Source organism: Calidris pugnax, unplaced genomic scaffold (genome assembly GCF_001431845.1).
Source record: "Calidris pugnax isolate Ruff unplaced genomic scaffold, ASM143184v1 scaffold30, whole genome shotgun sequence".
In the NCBI taxonomy this organism is placed as follows: Eukaryota; Metazoa; Chordata; class Aves; order Charadriiformes; family Scolopacidae; genus Calidris; species Calidris pugnax.
Genome location: NW_015090776.1, coordinates 3,201,555 through 3,222,961, shown reverse-complemented (window position 1 = coordinate 3,222,961; position 21,407 = coordinate 3,201,555). Strand labels below are relative to the sequence as shown.

The window sequence follows — 21,407 nt, the reverse complement described above, 5'->3', positions numbered from 1 at the left end:
CCTCATTTTGATTTAAAATGTGTCCTTTCATTTTTAGTGATGGGGAAAATTAGCAGAGTCATGATATATATTCTCTCAGTAGGAGATACCTTATCTGCATGCATTATTCTCAAAGCTGTCTTTCATTTTTCCTACTTTATTTTTTTTAAATTTGTCCGTTCAGAAAAAAAACATCTGTAGACTTTGTAAATATTTAGAAAGTGTGTGCCAATTTAGCCATTGGAATAGTCATGTTAGGACCAGTATGGCGTAATGATAAAGTTCATGTAAGCCTTTGCATTTTAATAGATTGCAATTCACACTCAGACTTTAATATCACACTTGAAACAATAGATTTGGGAAGTAAACATCATATTTAACCTCATTCTGTACAAAGTGTAGATTCATGTCTGAAAACTTAGTCATGATAATTTAAGTTTAAATGAGATTTCCAAATGTATCAAAAGTTTTCTGGGCTGAAGCAATGTCAACAGAACTGTAATTTTTCTCAAGAAAAATAATTCCCTCAAAATGCCAATTTCTACCCTTTGTGAGTTAATGTAGAATGACTATTTTTATCCTGTAGTAGCCAAATTTTGCTAAACAATATAGTTTGGTTTAATGTATTATACATTGTAATTTTTTTTGACCCCAAATATCTGTTCAAACCACAAGAGTAGAAAAGCACCTGAGCTCTAATTCAGATTGTTCAGATAACATAGGATGAAAAAATATTCAAGGAAATTCAAATGTGCTGTAAGAACTTGGAAAGAAAACTCCACTTTGGATTGGAAGGGATGTATAGAAAACACTTCTAATACTGAACATACAGACTTGTTTGAACAAATATACAGTAAAGAAACAAAAGGATAATAAGCACACAATTAATAAACAAAACATGCTGCCTGCCTGCTTCAGTACAGCAACAGACTCAGTTCTTTTCTTGAAGTATTTCTAGTTACAAAGATGTTTTTCCTTGGTATATATGCAGCACTGTAGCCACTGTGCAGCCTCTGCAATAGCTTGAGCTGCAGCTGCTTTAGGAATTCACCACTGAAACCTGTCTATCTTCCATTCTTCTGACCCAGATATTGTTAATGCAGAGGTCAAACCCTGACATGAGATTACATATTCCATACTTGAAATCTTTTTAGAGGATTTTCAGTTCTTTTCTGCATAGATCATCTGTGAACTATGAACTGTGTAGCATATTTCAACTGAACTGTAAAGCTAGAAGAGAAATAATTCCTATATAAATATGGTATAAGATGAAAAGTAATAAAGGAGTGATGGATATATAGTAATGAGAAATGGTCGTTGATTATATTAATGCTTACAGCAAGCCAGTATGAATTCTAATCTACTGTAAAGTCTCATCAAGAGACCTCTGAATATCATGATTTTTATTATTGCTCAGATCAAATTAACTTGCATTTTATTTTCTGCTGAATTCTTCTTTCCCAGCAGCTAATTTAAAAAAAAAAAAAGTCTTGTGTTCCTGTTTCCATTAGGCACACGCATACTTAACATTTAGAATAAAAGGAATTGCACCAAGAGAGTAAGATTGTGAGCAGAAGTAAAGGTCTCTGACAACTAGACCTGATTTTCTTCTTTCCTTGTGTCAAGCCACTTCAGGAAGTTCTTTTTTGCATATTCATTGGAAGTACAAGGTCTACATCTAACATTTCTGAGAGTTAATATCAAGTATGCATGAGACCACAAAGTGAAAATACATGACTGATGTTTTGCTACTGTGCCAGTGTGACACAAAGTACATATGCATCAGTGAGTACATATACATACAATGAGTCGTACTAATGGGAATCAAGCAGGTAGCAGTTCTCTGCCAGAGGTGATGCAGATCTGCAGTAAACCTCCATCTCCTTTATTTAGATTAAAAAGAGTCTTTTGTATGTTTTATAAAAGTCCAGTTGTACTTAGAGTCCTTTAATGGAATTAGAAAGACATACTATCAAATTTAACAGATAGCTTCACTCAACTATTGAAATTAGGACAAGACAGAAATGATGACTACAATAACGATGACTTCAATGTTGTAAATAATAATTCTATATAGTTTTAAAATGTTTTCATAGAATTTTACACTTTTGCACTTCAAATTACCAGTTTCAAGGTTTATTGCATTGTGAAGTCAAAGATGATAAAATTCAGCAGCTTACTACCTTCATATGCACTATCCAACAGTATATGCTTACCTTAAAAACATATGTGCAAAATTAATAAGGCTGAAAGATTTCGCTAATCTTCTTGAAATATTCTAAAGTGCTTTTTAAAAAGCAGATAAGAGAGGTCCATCATCAAAGCCAGAAGAAAAGTCAATGCAATGTTTTATATGAACACAGTTCATATCTGATTGATCTTGTTCAGGAATGATGCATCAGCTGAAAAAAGGGGATTTAGAACTGTGATACCTATTCCTGTGTTCAAATCAACACAGAAGGAGATGATTATTTTGAACCCCCATTGGCAACTGTGCCACCATGTCACCGCAGATCAGCCATGCTGGGATTTAGCTTCATGCCCCAACGATAGATTTCATCTCTTATATGACAAAACAGTAAAAAAAAGAAATCAGATAGCAGAATCTGTGACCTACATGGCAAGCAGGCTAACTAAACTCCAATCAAGTCTTTACTGAGACTGAATGCCAAGACCTACATTAGCTCTGCTCACCCTTGTAGAATTTCTGGAAGCTTACAGCTGGAATTATGGGACCATACAATTTCTATCTTAGTGTTCTGATAATCCCCAAAGGTGTATATCTTTAAAGGTTCTAGAAAAAAGTATTTTCCCTGGATATGTCACTGTTGCTTGCCTTACACTCAAGGTAACCCTTTGTTGTTCAGAGGAAGAATAGTATGTCATACTTAAACTACTTGATAGCTTGCATCATGAAGATCTGCAAAACAATTCTTTGTCATTTAAACAGATAATTTTGTAATGCTTTCTGAAGTGATAAATACCCAATGGAGAAAATCTTTCTTAGTGAATTCAGGCTATAGCATGTGAGGGATATAATCATTCGTTTTAACAGTGATGGTTGGAAAATGGATATTTGTTGATCTCCCAAGAATAATTTGAAAATGCCCACAAATTGAAGAAGTTACAGAAATGAAGGGAAAAAACTCAACAACCTGTTCATGCAATATTATTCAAACAGTTTCAAAAATGCCTTTTCTATGTCCTGTTAACTGCCATTTTGGAATGGAGCAGGACATACATTCAGGAAACTGAGACATGCAGAAGTCATATTTTTTTCTACCAGTCTGCAGACCCAATACTTGGAGAGAGGGGAGACAGTCGCCAATTTGGAGATTAATCCTGAATATGGTACAGTAACAATTTGTGCTTTGTTCACTATTTCAAGCTGAAAATCTCAAAGCAATTAAAGAGGCAGCATAACTATGATTAAACATTACAGAAATAATTATTTTTTAATAAAAAAATAAAAAACCACAGTAGTTTATAGATATGCGCACATATATGCTAAAAGGAAAGAGTATTTTCTAGTTTGCATCCATTAAAGTAGCCTAAATCAGCCTTAATTCTTTAAGATGTCCCTGTTTTTTTTAATGTTTTTTGATCCCCAGCTGTGGTGCATTGAAGGTTCAGAAGGTTAAACCTCAGAAGGTTATGGAACAGATCCTGAGTGCCATCATGAGGCACATGCAGGACAACCAGGCAATCAGGCCCAGTCAGCACGGGTTCATGAAAGGAGGTCCTGCTTGACAAACCTGGTCTCCTTCTAGGAGAAGGTGATCCACTTAGTGGATGAGGGAAAGGCTTTGGATGTTGTTTACCTGGACTGTAGTGAAGCCTTTGACACCATTTCCCACAGCATTCTCCTGGAGAAACTGGCTACTTAGTGCTTGGACAGGCATACTCTTCACTCGGTAAAAAATCTGACTTGATGGTCAGGCCCAAGGAGTGGTGGTGATTGGAGTTAAATCCAGTTAATGGCTACTCACAAGTGATGTTCCTCAGGGCTTGGTACTGGGGCCAGTTCTGCTCAATACCTTTATCAATAATCTGGGCGAGGGGATTGACTACACCCTCAGCAAGCTTGCAGAGCACAGCAATTTAGTAAGGCTAGAATATCATCTCTGAAGTTGCAAAACAAACAATTTTCAATAGATTTCAATTAAAATTAAGGAATTCACAAGATACTATTACCATAAGTTGCCTAGAGGAGTGGGAGCGCGTGAGTTGTCTCGTTTATATTTTTCCTTTTTAGCAACTGGGAATAAGATTTTTTTTTTGTCTGCATAAAATATAAATGAACTGTAACATTCCTATAAATAACAAAATTCTCAAAGGCCTCTCAACAAATTGCCTACAAAATTTAATTCTTAGAAACCAGCAGATTAGTAGTATATGCTTAGCTCCTATGGGTTTTTCTGTTTTGTGGTTAATTTAAAACTTTTGTACCCCTGAGGAAAAAAAAGAAAAAAGAAAAAAGGGGAAAAAACCGTGGCTAATATATCTCTGTTGTGCCTGGAAAATAGCTCTGCAAAGTTTGGAAACAATCTGATAGAGAAAAAATTTGGCTTGAATAGGGGCATCATATAATCAACACTACATTAATACAAGTGAGAAATATAATTGCATTACAAGCCTTGGCCAAAAATGGTATTTATCAGGCTGAGCATGTTACCAAAAAAAAAATAATATGGAAAACCACAGTTATGGTAGCAAATTTTTTTGTTCAGAAAGGAAGGAAGGAGGGAAGACACCTAAGGAGATATTGCTTGAAACTCCCTTAGAGCAGCCCTGAAGCAGTTATATAAGGAGGAGGAGAGGAAATAAAACATTCATGGGCTATAAGAATAACAATTATGCATCCTCCCCTCTCTATCCTCCTCAAAAGGAGGAAACAAATGGCAATAAAAATAGCTGATTAAGTGGGAGTATCACTTTACACACAGTTGTATGTAAACATGTCAAAAACCATAGACAAAAGAAGCCAATTATAATTCACTACACTGTAAGGCATGTAATTTCAAAAGACCTTCAACATTAGTCATGTTCTATTCTGTGTTGTTTTGAAATTATTTCAGCAGATGTGTACTTACACCAAAAACTGAATTATTTTTTAAAATTTCTATGTACAGCTAATTCTAAAATAATGATGTGAATATAATATATTGTTAATTTACATCAACATATTTCTTTTGCAGTTAAACAGGCAGGAAGAAATTGTGCACTAGGAAATGAAGCCAGTAAAACAAAATTTTATCTGGTAATTAAGACTCCATATCTTTTCATGCTTAATAATCATATTGTTCCTGCTGTTTTACCACCAAAATTAATCCTGTATTGATGCAATATTTCCTACAACAGACACCTCACAAGATACCCCTTTTCAGAGCCATTACAATATAAAAGAGAACAGTCCCGGTAGATCACATTTCTAAAGAAAAGTGAAAAATTGTGGCTCTCATCCATGTCATCAGCAGTACTTTGGGCACAGACCACTATAAACACCACCTCATCCAACAAAAAAGTAAGTCACAATTTTACCAGTTTCATTAGCCATACACATACCTTTTATAAAAAGGAAAAATCAACACAGAGTTTTTTTAGAAGGTGATTTTCTACAGATTTTTAAAGTTAATAACTAGTTTGTCATAATTCCCATACTGATGCAGAGATAAAAAAATACTGCTTCAGCTGGCAAAAATAATTAGACCTGAGTGTTTTCTCTGAAGTTTTAGGCAAGAATTCCCTACCAATATTAAGCCCACTTTATAGTGGTGCATTTGAAATTGAATAAATCAGATTAAAATTATCATTTTGGCCTTTTCTTCTTTATGCAACATATGAGTAAACTGGTTTCGTAAAGGACTAAATACAGGAGGGATGAATAAAAATGCTACAGTTTTAGAAACGTGGCAGCTGCAACGTGACTATAATATCCCATAGCATATAGGGTATCAAGAGAAGGATGGAAGCTCAACAGAAATATTCACCTGACACACAGTCTGCCCTTTGTTCACGTCTGCATGGGTCTCAGAAAGACCATGACCTGAAGGAGAAGAAATAAATTTCTTCACACACACCTAGCCTTTTCCTGAAAGAACAAGGAAGCATTTAAGGAATTGTATTTTTGTAGGAAACCAGACAGAACAAACTCAATTCCCCCAGGACACATCGGATCTCCCTGGCATCACTTGGCAGGTCCTTTAACGGGAAAGAGATTGACACTGCTGTGTAACACAGCTATGCCTTGGGTACCAGCTCACAAAATAAGGTCCACAGGAACGAATTTAAACTTTACTCTGTATTATGCAGAAAGAAGCATTGGTTACACATTAAAAGAGCCAGTAAGACCACTACTAGATTGACACAACAACCAAAGAGCATTCTTGCCTGCCCAAGCAAAGATAGAGGTTTTTTTTCCAGTCTAGACTTCAGCATACCTGTGAGACTTACTCGGGGGTGGCTGGAATACAAGCATTAACACTTCCATCCTGCCAAGTCCAACAGCTGAGAGCTACCTTTGGAATTTTGTTTTTTACAAGCGAAATGATAAACCAATATAGAGCAGTAGGATTTTTCAGATGTATACCCTTACATTCGAAACCAACACAACTGCAGTGGGAGTTTGGAGAATGCTAGTACAATGAATAAGCATTCCTTCCCCCCCATCCTCTCCTCATTCCCCTCCTTCTGCCTAGTAACAAGAGGGCAGGGGATCCCCTGCCTCTCCTGGAGCCTCCACCTGCTGTTTTTTCCCTGAGGATGGCAGGGTGCGGCTCCACCAACCTATTTCCCTGTCACATTCCCAGACGGTCCTCAACCTTCCCACTCCCTCCTTCAGCTCAGCCCCCAGGCCGAGCAGACCATTCCCCTGCTCACAGCGCACACAGGCGCTGCCTTTGCTGTCCCCCTGCCGGAGTGACAGGCTCAGACACTCCACGCAGCCCCTCATCACCTGGACAGACGCGTGTTTCTGTGGGAGGTCAGGTTGGGTGGCTTTATTCCTTTTGGCTGTGGCTACAGACCTAGCGGAGACCACCTCGGGGTGTTTTCTTTTTGCAGGCCCGGCCTGCCTGCTCTCCCCTTGGTCCTCCCCTCGCACTCACCTGTCACCGGCCGCCTCCCTGGGGCTGTGAGTGGGGGGTCCCTGAGCTCGGAGACACCCCCCTCTGTGCAGCGCCATCCCGCCCTCCCCTCGGCTCTCGCCGCCGCCTCAGCGACCAACCGACCGCCTGCTCTTTACCGCCTTTACATCTCCGCGCGGCTCCTGCCACGCGCCCCCTCCGCGCCTGATTGGTTGCCGCGCACTTCCTGCTTCCGGCGGGGTCTCGGGCTGTGAGGAAGGGGTCTCTGAGCTCGAGTACCCCTCAGTGCAGCGCCATCCTCCCCCACCTCGGGCTCACCTCAGGCCTCGCCCCCTTGCTGCCGGCTTTATTCTGTCAAGAAATCATGCTAATTTAATTGGGAATTTATTTAAAGAAATCAAGTGGAATTTACACCCTAAAGTGAATTTTTAAAATCCAGAAGGTAACTCAGTTATTATATGACGCTGCAATTTCAGTGCTGGGCTCCAGACAATTCTAGAAAAATAAGTCTTGCACTGTCAAAAAATAGCGCAGAATTCCATCCACAAAATGCAAAGATGGAGAACTGTAAACAGCAAGTGCGGGAGGTGGGTTTTTTTGTGGTTTTTGGTTTTGTTTTTGTTTTGCCAAGAATAGCTGTAAAAATAGATGAGCTTTTGATATTATTTGACATATGTCAGTAGCATAAAAATGCTCAAATAAAACAGACAATCATCATTCATGAAATGTCTGTCTGCTCCAGGCATACTCCATGAAAGGACTCATTCACATAGACTAGGAGTGAATATTTACTTATGGCGAACTCCAGCTTAAAATATTTTCAAATTACTGAAATACCAGAAAAAAGGTATTCAATATTCCCTCAAAAATCTATATTGAAAAAATGTCTTGTGCCCAAAACATATAGTTAAACAGTAGGAAAAGAAAACATTTGCACAGAAATAAAGCCAAATATCTGAATAAATAAACTCTAGCTTATGAAAAAGACTGTGAGAAATCATATAGCTGATAATCTGATTAAAAATATTACTATATTTATGAAGAGAATAACATAATGTCTAGAATTGTCTAAAACCAAACTAATCCTCCAAATGTCAGTATATTCTCAGTGAGCCATTAACTGGTTGAACTTCATCTACTGCGTTAAATTAACTATGAACTCCACAGCACTGTACAAAAATCTGTGAAATCTGGATTCCTTTCAGCAAAAAACACTCTGTCAAACAGTCTTATCACCATGTTGGTGTTTAGATTCCCCACACTTCATGTGCTTGCAGACTTGCAAATATCTTCAAACTTTGAATTAACTACTTAAAACTCTTTCAGGTTGTTGGTGGTCACTACTTCCTTTCCCAGGGACACGCATGGAACTAAGAGGGACAACTTTATTCTGTCAAAGTAAGAGAAATAACATGAAACACTAGATAAATTCTTTCACCCATGAACCTAGCCTGCACTTTGCATGTATGCCAGGTCTGTTTCTCTCTCATGACATCTGTGATATGTTCTACCACATAGAGAGTAAGGATCTACAAGTTCATTAACGTGAAAAATTTAAGTTAACCTTGAATTTGTTGAATTAATCCTGCAAATCTTAATAATGGTAACATAGTTTTGTCTTTTACATAAGTTGGTTTGCTCCCTTTGATCATCACAATGAAAATAGATTTTTGCTGCTAGTGAGAATTAATGTATCAAAGTTCCATGGATTGTATAATTTACAGTCACATCCTATTGTATAGAAATCTAAACACATTAAGGTATTATTTCTACAGATTACTGTAAAGCAAAAATCCATTCTGACATTTAAAAGGATGTCAAGGACCTTTATATCCAAAGCAATCAAAAAATCAAGAGTTGTTTTTTTTTTAATGTTAGTGTTAGTTGTGTTAGGTATTTTTGCTATAGTTTATGACAAGGTAGGTAAAATCACGATTTGATTAATGAATCTTGTTGAAACAAGCGCACAGAAAGATGTGAGGAATATCAAAGCAAGCTGCATAAATGTTTTGTATATACAAATCCAACTTATTTTCTTTGTATTTGCTCATGCTGTTGCAAGGCCTCTTGTTATCATCGTTGAAAGAATATGGTAACCAGGGGACTAGGGGAGATTCCTTATGACTTGCAGTTTTGCAAAGGCAAAAATGACAATCTGAGGAACTGCAAGTCAGTCAGCTCACCACCTGCAGCAGATATCATATGAGAATATGATATCCTATATCTTCAACAGAACATTTACTCAGTTTTCTAGAAAAGATTGGTCTATGTCATTTTAGAAATTTGGTACTTGTTCTTTATATTTATTGAATTACAACTATCAGTGAAACAGCTACCCTTAGCTGAGATATGTTTAAGGTGTCCTCCCGGATTGAGTCACTATGCACGGTGGCAAAACATCTTTAGAGAGGGACACATTTCAACAATAGTGTTCTGTAATTTATTGTTATATATAAAACAGTCATGAACACCGCAGAAATGATCTGAAACTTGCTGAAACTCAGACTCTTTTATACTTCATTAATGTCAGTTGATCTGTTAAGTCTTAAAACTATAACATATTCAAAATCTTGAATACCTTGAGTTTGGTGGTCCATGTGTAGAACCCAGTCTACTTTTGTTGTTATTGTTGTCAGTAAATGCAGCCAATGAATGTCATAAACGTTTATTCCTAAACTGGCTATTGATATTTTTTGTAAAAGGTGTAATTAATTGTAATTGACTGATGTTGTAAATCAGTGCTTAGGCAGATACTGTTAAATGAAGAAAAAAAGTGATGATTTAAAGACTTAATTAATTGGGGAAAAACGGCAAAAGCCCTTGAAACCATAAAATACATTTGTTCATAATGTCTATTATATTTTCAATGCATTTCTTATTCAAGAAGAGAAAAATAGTTTATCAGTCCTTGAACTGATTTTTTTCCCTGTACATTGCTGTACATGTGTAGGTGAACTGACTTAACTGCTTCTTAGGCTGAAAATCTGGATTTCTGCAAGGTCATGACTAAAGATGAACTGTGGACCTTTTATTTCTGTAACACCCTTGATCCAGCAATCACACAGCAATCCCTTATCTATGAAGGAGGAAAAATATTATGAATATTCTCAAATTTAGACCAGACCTAGTTAAGCAAACAATTAAAAATTCAGTTTGAACAGAGCTCACAACTGAAATTCTTATCTCTGGATGTTTATCTCCAGTGGAATATACAGGAAAACAATAAATTAATGTTCTATTTAACAGTGGGGACACCACATTCTGTGAGCCAGAGCTCTAAAGTATGTGCTCATTTTACTTAAGGCTTGTAAGTAATGAAGATAGTCAAAGAAGCCTTGAGATCATCAAGCAAATCTCTACTAGAGTTGTTACTGTCCTTTGCTCTTTTGCGATCCAGGATTTTCCTGATGATATTATCTTTTGTTAATAACCCTTAAGTGTCTGCAGATGGTACGTTATTTGTAATCCTTCTGTTCTTTTCTCACTTGGTTTTCCACAAATCCCCCATTGGATTAAACTGATATAATTATATAATAAACTACCGAATAATCTTTTCTATGTTACTCACAAAGTCTCATAGAACGGATCTGTTTCTGCCACATCCACTACCTCTCTGGGAGTTACTAGGAGGGGTCTAAGTTTATATTACTGCTGTTAAAGGACAGTGGGGGGCTAAAAAAAGAGTGTAAGGAGAACAAGACAAAAGCAAGAACAAAAGAAAATGCTTTATGGCAGATAGCACACTGTTTTGGTATTTTAAGAGGCTAGCCTGAAGGACCTACTTCAATGAAGGCACTGTAGTGCAATCCCCAGCAATATCGTTTAGGTCAGATATTCGGGACACAGAAAATAGGACACACTTTGCAGATCATAGTGTGTCAGGTAGGATACTTCATTCTCTGACTGACTTCTCCTGAAGGGGAGAAAATCCAAAGAAAATAAAATATCATAACTTAGTACAGGTTAGTGTGAAGTGACTCTTGTGAATACCAACGACAAGAGGTCATTGAATTACTGCGTTAATGCAATTTGCATTATTACATCAAAAACGCACATAAAATGTCATTGAAATTGTTTGGGTATGGAAAGACAGAGGGAGAAGCACAGAGTAGTGGGCTGATCACAAGAAAGAGTTCCTACTTCTACACATTGAATTCCAGCACAATGAATTCCTAATTGAATAAACCATTTAGTAAATAAATGCATATACAATTGTGCTGGATGTGTTTATTCTACAGGCTGATAAATTGCAGAATGAATAATGTATTTTCTCTTAATATGTTTTGGTCAGAAAGGACAACATTTGCCGTAATGCTTATTTACCCTTAGTTGAATGACAGAAAAATCCTGATAATGAGCAGTCAAAGTATTTCAAGTATCATGATTTCAAGTATCATTTATAGCTACTGCAATCAACTATTGTATACCTGTTACCACAAAAAGTGACACTTCCAGACAGTGGATTTTCTAAATCATCATCAAAATGCCAAGATTATTTAAAATGGAATAGATTTTTACACTCTTGACTTTTGAATGATGGCAGTAATTTTGAATTGCTATTCTCCTATTCCTTGTAAAGAGCAGAAATGTACAAATATAAATGTTTGAATAGACAGTAGGGTAGCAGTATTCTGGTTGCTTTACCTTTGTTTTCTATCCATATATATATCTCCCAGGTTTTCACCACCCCATTCAAACCTTTCAACTATTTTTCATCAAAGGAACAAAGGCATAATTTCCATTGAAGAAATTATAGTAATTCAGTGGGGAATATCAATAGTTAAAAACGTACTCTCTGTAAACATCCACATCTTCAATCATTGTAAAGCTGAAAACAGCTTGAGGAAGTTGCCAGAAATCTTTCCTTAGACTTCAATGGTGTATGAACAAAACATATTTATCACCTACAGTGGCAAAGCAAAATACCTAACAATAGCCTCATGTGTATTCTGAAAGACACTTTTAATGAAGTTTATCATCAGCACTGAAAGTATCCTTTCCAATAACAATGAATCAAAAATTGCATTTGAGGGAGCAACTTACAGTGTTACAACAATGAACATAATATAACCTCCTTTCTCCACAAAAGAAAAAAAAAAACAACAACTAGTGAGCTACACAGCATAACTGTAGATTTTCTATTCTGTGGCAAAAGACATGCCACTTTTTAAGTTACAGCAACGGTTTGAAAGTTTCTTTTTATTCTAGACATGAGCATTTGTCGTTTGTGATCCATAGTTCAAGCATCTGTGATTTCATGTTATTCCTAGTTCAAATCAGTCAACTGAAACATTTGCATGTTTTTATGGGTATAAGTCTTGAAACTAGTTCTTTTTTTGCAATGAAGGAAAATTTTGAGATTCACTTCTAAAAGTCCCTATCTGTAGAAAACTTTGCAGGAAAACAACGACAACAAATGGTTCATTGATGAGAAACACCTGCTTTCTTGCACCTTCTTATTAGCCTGGTAACAATACTCCTGCCCCACTGAAAAGCTCCATGAAAGTAACTGTGAGTTTGAATGCTTGCAGACTGGTGGAATAAGCCTTCATTGCATTCTTAGTTTTATAGCTTGTGATAGACCCTCACACAACCTTTCTCTACTGTTTGAAATGTTAATTTCCTTAATAAATGTTGGATGATATACATGTGCAGTACGCGACATAAGTACAAGATTAGTGATTGTTAAAAAGAATTTTAAGACATGGTAGTTGAAAACTGTCACGGTTTGGGCAGTGGCGTAGCTTGTGCCATTAACAGGCAGGGGAGTGGCTTTTGATGATATGGGAACCACCCCTGTAAGACATGCAGGAAAATCAACAACAAAATCATGATTTTATGAAAGTAACACTCCTTTTCAAAACAGACCAAAAAGTTTACATTCCCTAGCTCTGAACGCATCATCATTAAAGGGTGAAGTAAACCTTCCCTAGGTAAAACCGAAGGTGTAATTAGCAATAGAATCGATCATGTGATGCCCAAGATATGCAGGTAGAACCGTTATCCAAGTAATCATATTATACATCTGAATGCCAATCCACACAAAAATAGCATATTTAAAACACCACATACAAACACAAAGAGCAAAGAAACTGAGCAGCATATTTGGCAGCTTAAGAAGCATTCTATCAATTACCATAAAACAAAGCTCTCTAAAGGCGTGATATAACATTTTGCTTAGGAATGACATGATGTGAGCTGTCTGTTTCAATCTCTGAGGAAGCTGGAATTCAAAATATTCAGGCAATCTATCAGAGTCCTGGTCAAGCCCCACTCAATCCCCACGTTGGGGGACTGAATAATGAATATCAGAATAAAGAATATCAGTAATAGATTTTTAATTCAAACTGCTGAATGTCTTTTAATCATCAAGAACAAGGTTTATAATTTCTACTTCTTTTACTTTAATTCCAGCTTTCTTTCCACATAGATTCACTTTAATGAAAAACGGAATATGATGCACCGTATTTATTGTAAGTAAATTTATTCATTTACTGTAAGTATGGTTACCATGTCACAATGATTTTCCTCTGAGACTTGTTTTTGGAGAAACAATTTTTCAGTGTTTTTTTGCACAGCATATTCTCTATATCCCTTAGCTTTGGTCATTTTGCTGACATACCTTATTCCTGGCTAGTGCTCAATTTTTCTTATCTCTTAAGTTTTCATTATTATTCAAAAGCTCACATTGCCTGTTGATAAGAAGACAAAAAGACAAGTAAATATTTTCCTTTAAAACATGTAACATGAAATTTTTGATCTTCTAAGAGAAAGAACAGTTAATTAAAACTTTCTTACAGTAGATCTCCAAATGCAAGGGTAAATTTTGCTTGGAATCTTCCTTGCAGGAGCTATAGTCCATCGATGCTGAGTGGAACAAGTGAAATATAGACAGAGGAAATGGAAAATGTCAATCTTTAAAAGCTATTTCTTTTTAATCCCTGTTAACAGGAAAATTATTCTGGGTGGATTTCCCACCCTGTCTGTGGGGAAATTTAAAGACTATTTTATTTCTATTGTTACTAGGTTATCTGAATCTATCTTTAAATGTCTTAAGACTTGAGTTTAAAATTAGCTTCCATAAATGAAATTAATATAGTTTGAATTACTAGCCCTATACTTAAAGCAGAACAAAAATACAGCAATTCATCTAGGCCTTTAAATACATCATGCCCTTGTGCAATATTACTCACTTTAAGCCAATCTGAGCTAACACGGGAGCATCCAAATGCAGATACACTAAGATGAATGATATGACTGCAGTTGTATCATTTTCACATTTAACTCTTCTTCTCTGTATACCTTGAAAACATTTCTTTCACATTGATGCATATCACCGAGGAGGCTTATGAGCCTCTCCAAAATGCTTATCTGTAACCGACTAAAGATTTGCAACACGGAACAGACAGGAGATTTCCTAAATCTGAATTAGGAATTTTCAATTTAGGATTGAAACTTTTAGTACTACTCAAGTCATAGTGCTAACCATGATTTTGTTATTTCCTCATTCTGAAAGTTAGTAAGGTCAAAAGATACAAACCAATGGCTGGCACATGGCATTTTTTGAGGATGTAGCCCAACACCAGTTGAACACAGTTACCACATGCACTCTACTGGTGCAGGGGGCTATTCCTTCCCAGGTGCAGCACCCTACACTTGCCCTTGTTGAACTTTATCAGGTTCCTCACTTCCCAACTCTCCAGCCTCTCCAGGTCTCACCGGGTGGCAGCACAGCCTTCTGGTCTGTCAGCCACTCCTCCCAGTTCCATTTCACCAGCAAACTTGCTGAGGGTACACTCTGTCCCCTCATCCAGGTCATTGATGAATATATTGAACAAGAATGGACCCAGTACTGAGCCCTGGGGAACAGTGCTAGTTAGAGGCATCCAGCTATACTCTGTGTTGCTGATCACAACCCTCTCAGCTCTGCCATTCACACAGTTCTCAATCCACTGCACTGTCCTCTCATCTCACCCATACTTCCTGAGTTTACCTATGAAGATGCTGTGGGAGACTGTGTCAAAAGCCTTGCTGAAGTCAAGGTAGACAACATCCACTGCTCTCCCCTTTTCTACTCAGTCAGTCATGCTATCATGGAAGGCTATCAGAAGGCTATAGAAGGCTATCAGGTCAAGTGTGATTTCGCCTTTGTGAATTCATGTTGACCACTCCTGATAACCTTCTTTTCCTCAACATACTTAGAGATGACATCCAGGATGAGCTGTATCACAACCTTTCCAGGGATGGAGGTGACGCTGACCAGCCTGTAGTTTCCTGGGTCCTTCTTCTTGCCAGTTTTGAAGACAAGTGACATCCAGTCCTTGGGCACCTCTCCTGTTCTCCAGGACCTTTCAAAGGTGATTGAGAGTGGCTTAGCAATCATCTGCCAGCTTCTTCAGTACCCATGGGTGCATCCCATTGGGGTCCATGGATTTGTGGGTGTCAGGTTTGCCTAAATGATCTCTAACCCAATCATCCTTGAGCAAAGGAAGGTCTTCCTTTCCCAGACTCTCTTACCTCCAGGGTCTGGGGTTCCTGAGGGTTGGCCTGACCAGTAAAGACTGAAGCAAAGAGAGCATCCAGCAACTCCACCTTCTCTGCATCCTCCACCACCAGGGCACCCACTTGATTCAGCAGCGGGCCCATATTTTCCCTAGTCTTCCTTTTGCTACTGATGTACTTGAGGAAGCCCTTCTTGTTGTCCTGGATATCCCTTGCCAGATTTAAATCCAAGTGGTCCTTAGCCTTCCTCATTGTATCCCTGCATACACTGAAAGCGCTCCTATATTCCTCCCAAGAGGCCAGTCCCTTTTTCCACATTGTGTAAACTTTCTTCTTCCATTTGAATAAGTTTATTACCAAGCAATAAACTGGCTGCAATGATATTATGATCTCAACATGGACTATGTTATAGCCAGGTGACTTATACTACTGGTTTTAATAGCTGGGGCATTAGAACATGATCAGATGCTTTTGCATCTAAACTTTATTGAACACACAGATAAGACTGCAGCTAATACTCCCTTGGAGAGTTTATATAAATGGAATATCTAGCTAGACATTCATGTTTGCCACCTTTTTGTTTTGTTTTGTTTTCAATAAAGCATGATTAATGAATAAGCAAGAAATAAATCTGGATTCAGTGCCTGAATAACAACAGTAGCAAATGTTTTAGTCATATGGTTTCTTGCTTCCTTTTACTTTCAGTCTTATTCTGATACAGCTGAAATAGAGCACTTTGGAGTCTTTGGATTAATTTTTGGATTACTGTGGTAATCATTACTTGCAGTTTTCTTTTGCTTTTTCTTTTGGAATAGCAAAATAGTAGCTTCAAAGAAAACAAATGACTGTAGCTGAGGTGGATATTCAATGGCAGGTGGATTTTGTGACTGTGCAACAGTTTTCCAAACACAACAATAATATGATGGCACATTTTAAAAGATGTGGACATATTACATATTTATTCTAAATGAACTACATAAATTAAAAGTGTGATATCAGAGTATAGTATTTAAATATCATTAAATGTTTCTGCGGGCACTTATCCAAATTAAGGCAAATCTTCAATGATTCAACGCTATTTAGAAACAATTGCAGATTAACTTTTTCATTTTCTTCTACAGGAAAACTTTACAGTCATCCACTACTTAGAGCAGTCAGATGTACACACACCAAAAAAGTCCCAATCAAAGAGACACCAGTACTATTAAGTTGCAATGAAACAGTTGTTATTAAATGCAAAGCAGGAATTTGGAAGTAATACTTTGGTCTAAAGAGAACTAAAACCTAAACAGTTCCTAAAAGGAACCTCAAAGGACTGCAATATGTACATTCTGTTTTGTTTCTAAAAAAGACAACAACAAAGTAATTTCCAGAGGACAAATGGATTTCACTCATAATGATTCTAAGCTTATTGATTTATTTTCCTTAATCACCATTTCTTAATCACGAAATCTCTGGATTTAGGCACATCTTACCTCTCCTTGTTTGGTACTATCAGAAGTAATTCATGATCAGTGACAGAAAATACTATATATGACACAGAATTATGGAAGCGTGAAGAATGCTAAAATGAACACTTAACTGTGAATTTTACATATATTTCTCCTCAGATCTCAAATACCGTGTTAGCAAACAAAGGTGACAGTGATCTGTAGGGATGACATTTAACAAGAGAAAAGAAAGCAGAAACAGGATTTCCAGCCTGTCATTCAGAGACTGTCAAGCTGCACTTAAGTTAAATGAGAAAAAATAACCCTTAGGGAAAAGAAATAGAAGGAAAAGAAAAAAAAAAAAGCCATTCTTTGTCACTGGTAACCAAGTGAAAAGGCAGTATTATTTGTCAATAGCAAATAATAACAATTCGATACCAGGACTTCATGAATGTCAGTTTGATGTGGACTAACTTAAAGCCTGGTAACTTCAAGAGAAATGTAGACAAAGCAAACAGAGATAACAAAGTCTAAGTTAGTATTGACTTTAAGTCCATCTCACTTCTTATCAAAGTGTTAAAAGGAGTGATCAGAAAGACCTCTTTGCAAGCACTGAAGGATCCTATAAAGCAGTTAAATGCCCAAACAATAGCACTTCCTCAGTAAATGCAATTTGCTTTTCTTTCTTGAGATCAACCCACTACTCTCTACTTCTCCCTCTGTCTTTCCATGCCCACGTGATTTCAGTGCCGCTCTGACAGTGCCATTCCAGCAGATACTTTTTATGACTTTTTAGTGGGGTTTGGGGTTTTGTTAGTTGGATCTGGAATGTACAAAAAATGCAACTGGACTGAATTCAGAACTCAACAAAAAGGTTTCCTGAGCTCTTTTTTTTTTCTGCAGTGAGACATCAAAAGAAGGAAACTCTTAAGAAAACCTGATTTTTATTCTTAAAAGGCTTAAGGTTCTATGACACATAGATGTAATAAATACCCTCTCTGAATGTTTGTGTTTTTCTTCAATATTTAGCAAGCGGTTTTGCTTGATAGAATGATAGATTAATTACAGGTAAAGTTGTATCACAGCAGAACCTAAAAGTTAGGAGACTTTTCCCACTCAATCTACATTAGGTCTTAAAAGTACTCTCAGTTTAATGTTCAGATATATTCTTCTGCTGAATGAGGAACATACAATGATGTTTTTAAGGCTTGGAGCTATTGCCAATATTGCATATTATGGTGTTAAAAGCAAATTAAACTAGAAATGACAACTTTTTCCCCACAGGAGCAAAAAAGAACTATGTTTAAAATAAAAACATATGGGGCATAAAACATGGTTGAATTAGCTCAATTAAATATTATGTACATTTTTTCTTATCAGAATGTTCTCATAATTGAGATATAGAAGGATTAGCATATCAGTCATTCTTTTGTATTGATCTAAGATGATTTCAGAACATGTCTGATTCACTGATACACTCCATATAATTTAAAGCAAAATTTCTAATGACATTATAATAATTATGTGCCAATACATTTAAATTGTCATAAAAAAATACGTTAGATGTGTTTCTTTCATAATGTATATTATTAAGATGCTGGTATATAAAATCATTACTGTTTGATTCTTAAACACACAACTGACATCATAGTTGCTCCCACTGATACTGGTGATTCATACTACTTGTTTTGACTTTCAGCAGCTTGGTATAATTCTATAGTAATGTTGATTTGTGTTTCTGTGGAGTTTCCGTCTGTCCAGTAATAAACTCTCTTATTGACTTGCATGGACACTTACTTCAGAGGCTAGAATTTCACAGGAATTATATGATCAGTTATTGCTAAAAGGCATTCCTTGAGAATTTAAACGGCCTACAATAGCATGGAAAAGTTTGCTTAGGCACACATACAGTGAAAATCCAATAAAACTGGAATTATTATTTACCATTATGAAAGTTTTACCTTAAGGTCATGCTTCAACTTAGACATCTTTAGTGACATTGATATCAAAGCAGCCGTTGCTCTCATCTCAAACTTACCTGTTTCTAATCTTCATCCTAACACACCACTATGACCAGGAAAAATAGTATGTCATAGAATCATAGAGTTGTCTAGGTTGGAATGGACAGGGACCTTCCAGATCATCGTGTCCAATCATCAACCTAATACTGACAAAAAACATCACTAAACGAAGTCACTAAGCACCACCTCATCCCATCTTTTAAATATCTCCAGGGATGACGATTTCACCACTTGCCTGGGCAGCCTGTTCTAATGTTTGATAATCTTTGGTGTAGAAATTTTTCCTAATATCCGTTAGTGCTTGTTGCTTTGTTGGGTTAATATTTCTGAGAACTGAGTCCTTCAAAATGAAATGCTGCTGTTATATATAAAAAAAAGGTGGATTCAAGTTCAAGGATGTTTATCACCAAAACTATGTGCTATTCAAAGCCTAGGGATAATGTGCTCTCTATTTTATAATTATTCATTGTTTGAGAATTATTTTTTAAATTCTGAAAAAACAGCAAAGAATAAAATGGATGATGAGATAATTAATTCAGGGAAGCACATAGTGAAACTCATTAAAAGGCAACAGATTGATGATATCTGTAAAGCATTAAATATATACCCACAAATCAATAATGTTGGTATTTGATCCTTTTCTTTCCAGCCAAATGCAACAGATTTTTTATGGACCTTTAATTTTTTTTTTTCCATTCAGATTAGTAGGAAGTAGACTACAATGTCCTGGTATTTGTTCATAAATAGGATATACTTGTCTTCCTCATCAACATAAGGAAGGTAAAGTAGTAACATAACATGTTAAAAGTATAAATAATCCCTTCTGTTGAGCTTAAAAATAGTCATTCAAAGTCACAAGTTAAGCTGCATGGAATGTAGGCTCTCTAGGGACCCGAGCCGAAATTAATGAATTTAATAGTAGAATTGCAAATGACATTACTACACATTAAGTATGACCTTTTGTCACAGACATTTAAATATGATTTGTAAGTATAATCCTTAAAGATCTATCACTGAAACATAAATCTTACTATTTTCCCGTGACAAAACCTTTAAGAATGTGCCTACACTGTCTTCCACAATAACCTCACAGAGACACTGATGATGTATGGGCTAGATTAGCGGGCAGTGAGGTGGTCTGAAAACTAGCTGAGCTGCCAGTGTCAAAGAGTTGTCATAAACGGAAAGAAGTTCAGCTGGACACCAGTCCCCTGGTGGTGTGGCCCAGTGGTCAGTCCTTGGGTAAAACTGTTGAACATTTTTATTAATGATCTCGATGATGGGGCTGAATGCACCTGCAGACAGTTTGCAGGGGATACAAAACAAGGAGGAGCGGCTGTTACACCGTACGGATGTGCTGCTCTGAAACCTGGACAGGCTGGAGAAATGGGACACTGTGAACCTCATACAAATCAAGAGAGGGAAATGCAGAGTCTTACACCTAAGAAGGAATGACTCCAGGAACAGATACAGGATGACGAACACATGCCTGTAAAACAGCTTTGCAGAGGACCTGGGGGTCCTGGTGGACAACAAGCTGAAAAGGAGGTGAACAGCAGATTGAGGGGGCGCTCCTTTCCCTCTACGCAGCACTGTTAAGACACCTATGGAATGCTGGGCTCACCAGTACATGAAAGATATGGACTTACTGGAGGAAATTCAGCAAAGAGATGACTAAGGGACTGGAGCATCTTTCCTGTGAGCATTTGTTAAGTGAGCTGGGACTTCTCAGCCTGGACAAGATGGAAATCTTATCAATCTGTATAAATACTTGATGGAAGGGGGGTTGATGTTAAAAAGAGCCACACTTGTCACTAGTAGCCAGCAACAGGAAAAGAGGCAATGGTCACAAACTGAAAATCAGAAAATTCCATCTGAACACAGGAAACCTCTTTTTTTTTTTTTTTTCTACCGTGAGGGTGGTCAAACACTGCAACAGTGTTTGAGTATCTCCAGTCTGTGGAGATATTAACAATCTGACTGGCCACAGTTTGGTAACCTGCTCTAGGTGACCCTGCGTGAGCAGTGGGGTTGGCCTAGATGTGCCCTCCAACCTCAATTATTCTGTTAATCTATGATTCTCTTTCACGTGCACAGAAATTACCATAGTGTAGCACTCTATGAAGTTACAGAGGTATGATTCACACTAAAGCACTAGTAGAATCTATGTGTTATGTCATCATGTGGATTCCTTGGAAAGGATAGTTCCAGGTCATGAACATGGGGATTAGATTCTGGGAACTTTAGTGCAAAATACCATAACTTCCATGGAAAGTATAGAGGTGTTGACTTGAACACAGATATATGTACTGTACATTTAATACAGAATTCCTTGTAGCTCAGTAAACACAGCATGGCTCTTTTTTAGAATTTAAAATTTCATACATCAT

The 21,407-nt window shown here is 37.0% G+C and overlaps 1 long non-coding RNA gene across 1 annotated transcript in view; it reads right to left on the bottom strand.

Annotated features, from left to right (window-relative positions):
• The window catches only part of LOC106891554, a 47,994-nt gene extending 40,756 nt beyond the window's left edge, over positions 1-7,238 (bottom strand). The window contains exon 1 of the long non-coding RNA XR_001412717.1: positions 7,086-7,238. This is a non-coding gene — a long non-coding RNA (uncharacterized LOC106891554). The remainder of the gene's footprint in view (positions 1-7,085) is intronic.
• Positions 7,239-21,407: the final 14,169 nt, after the last annotated feature.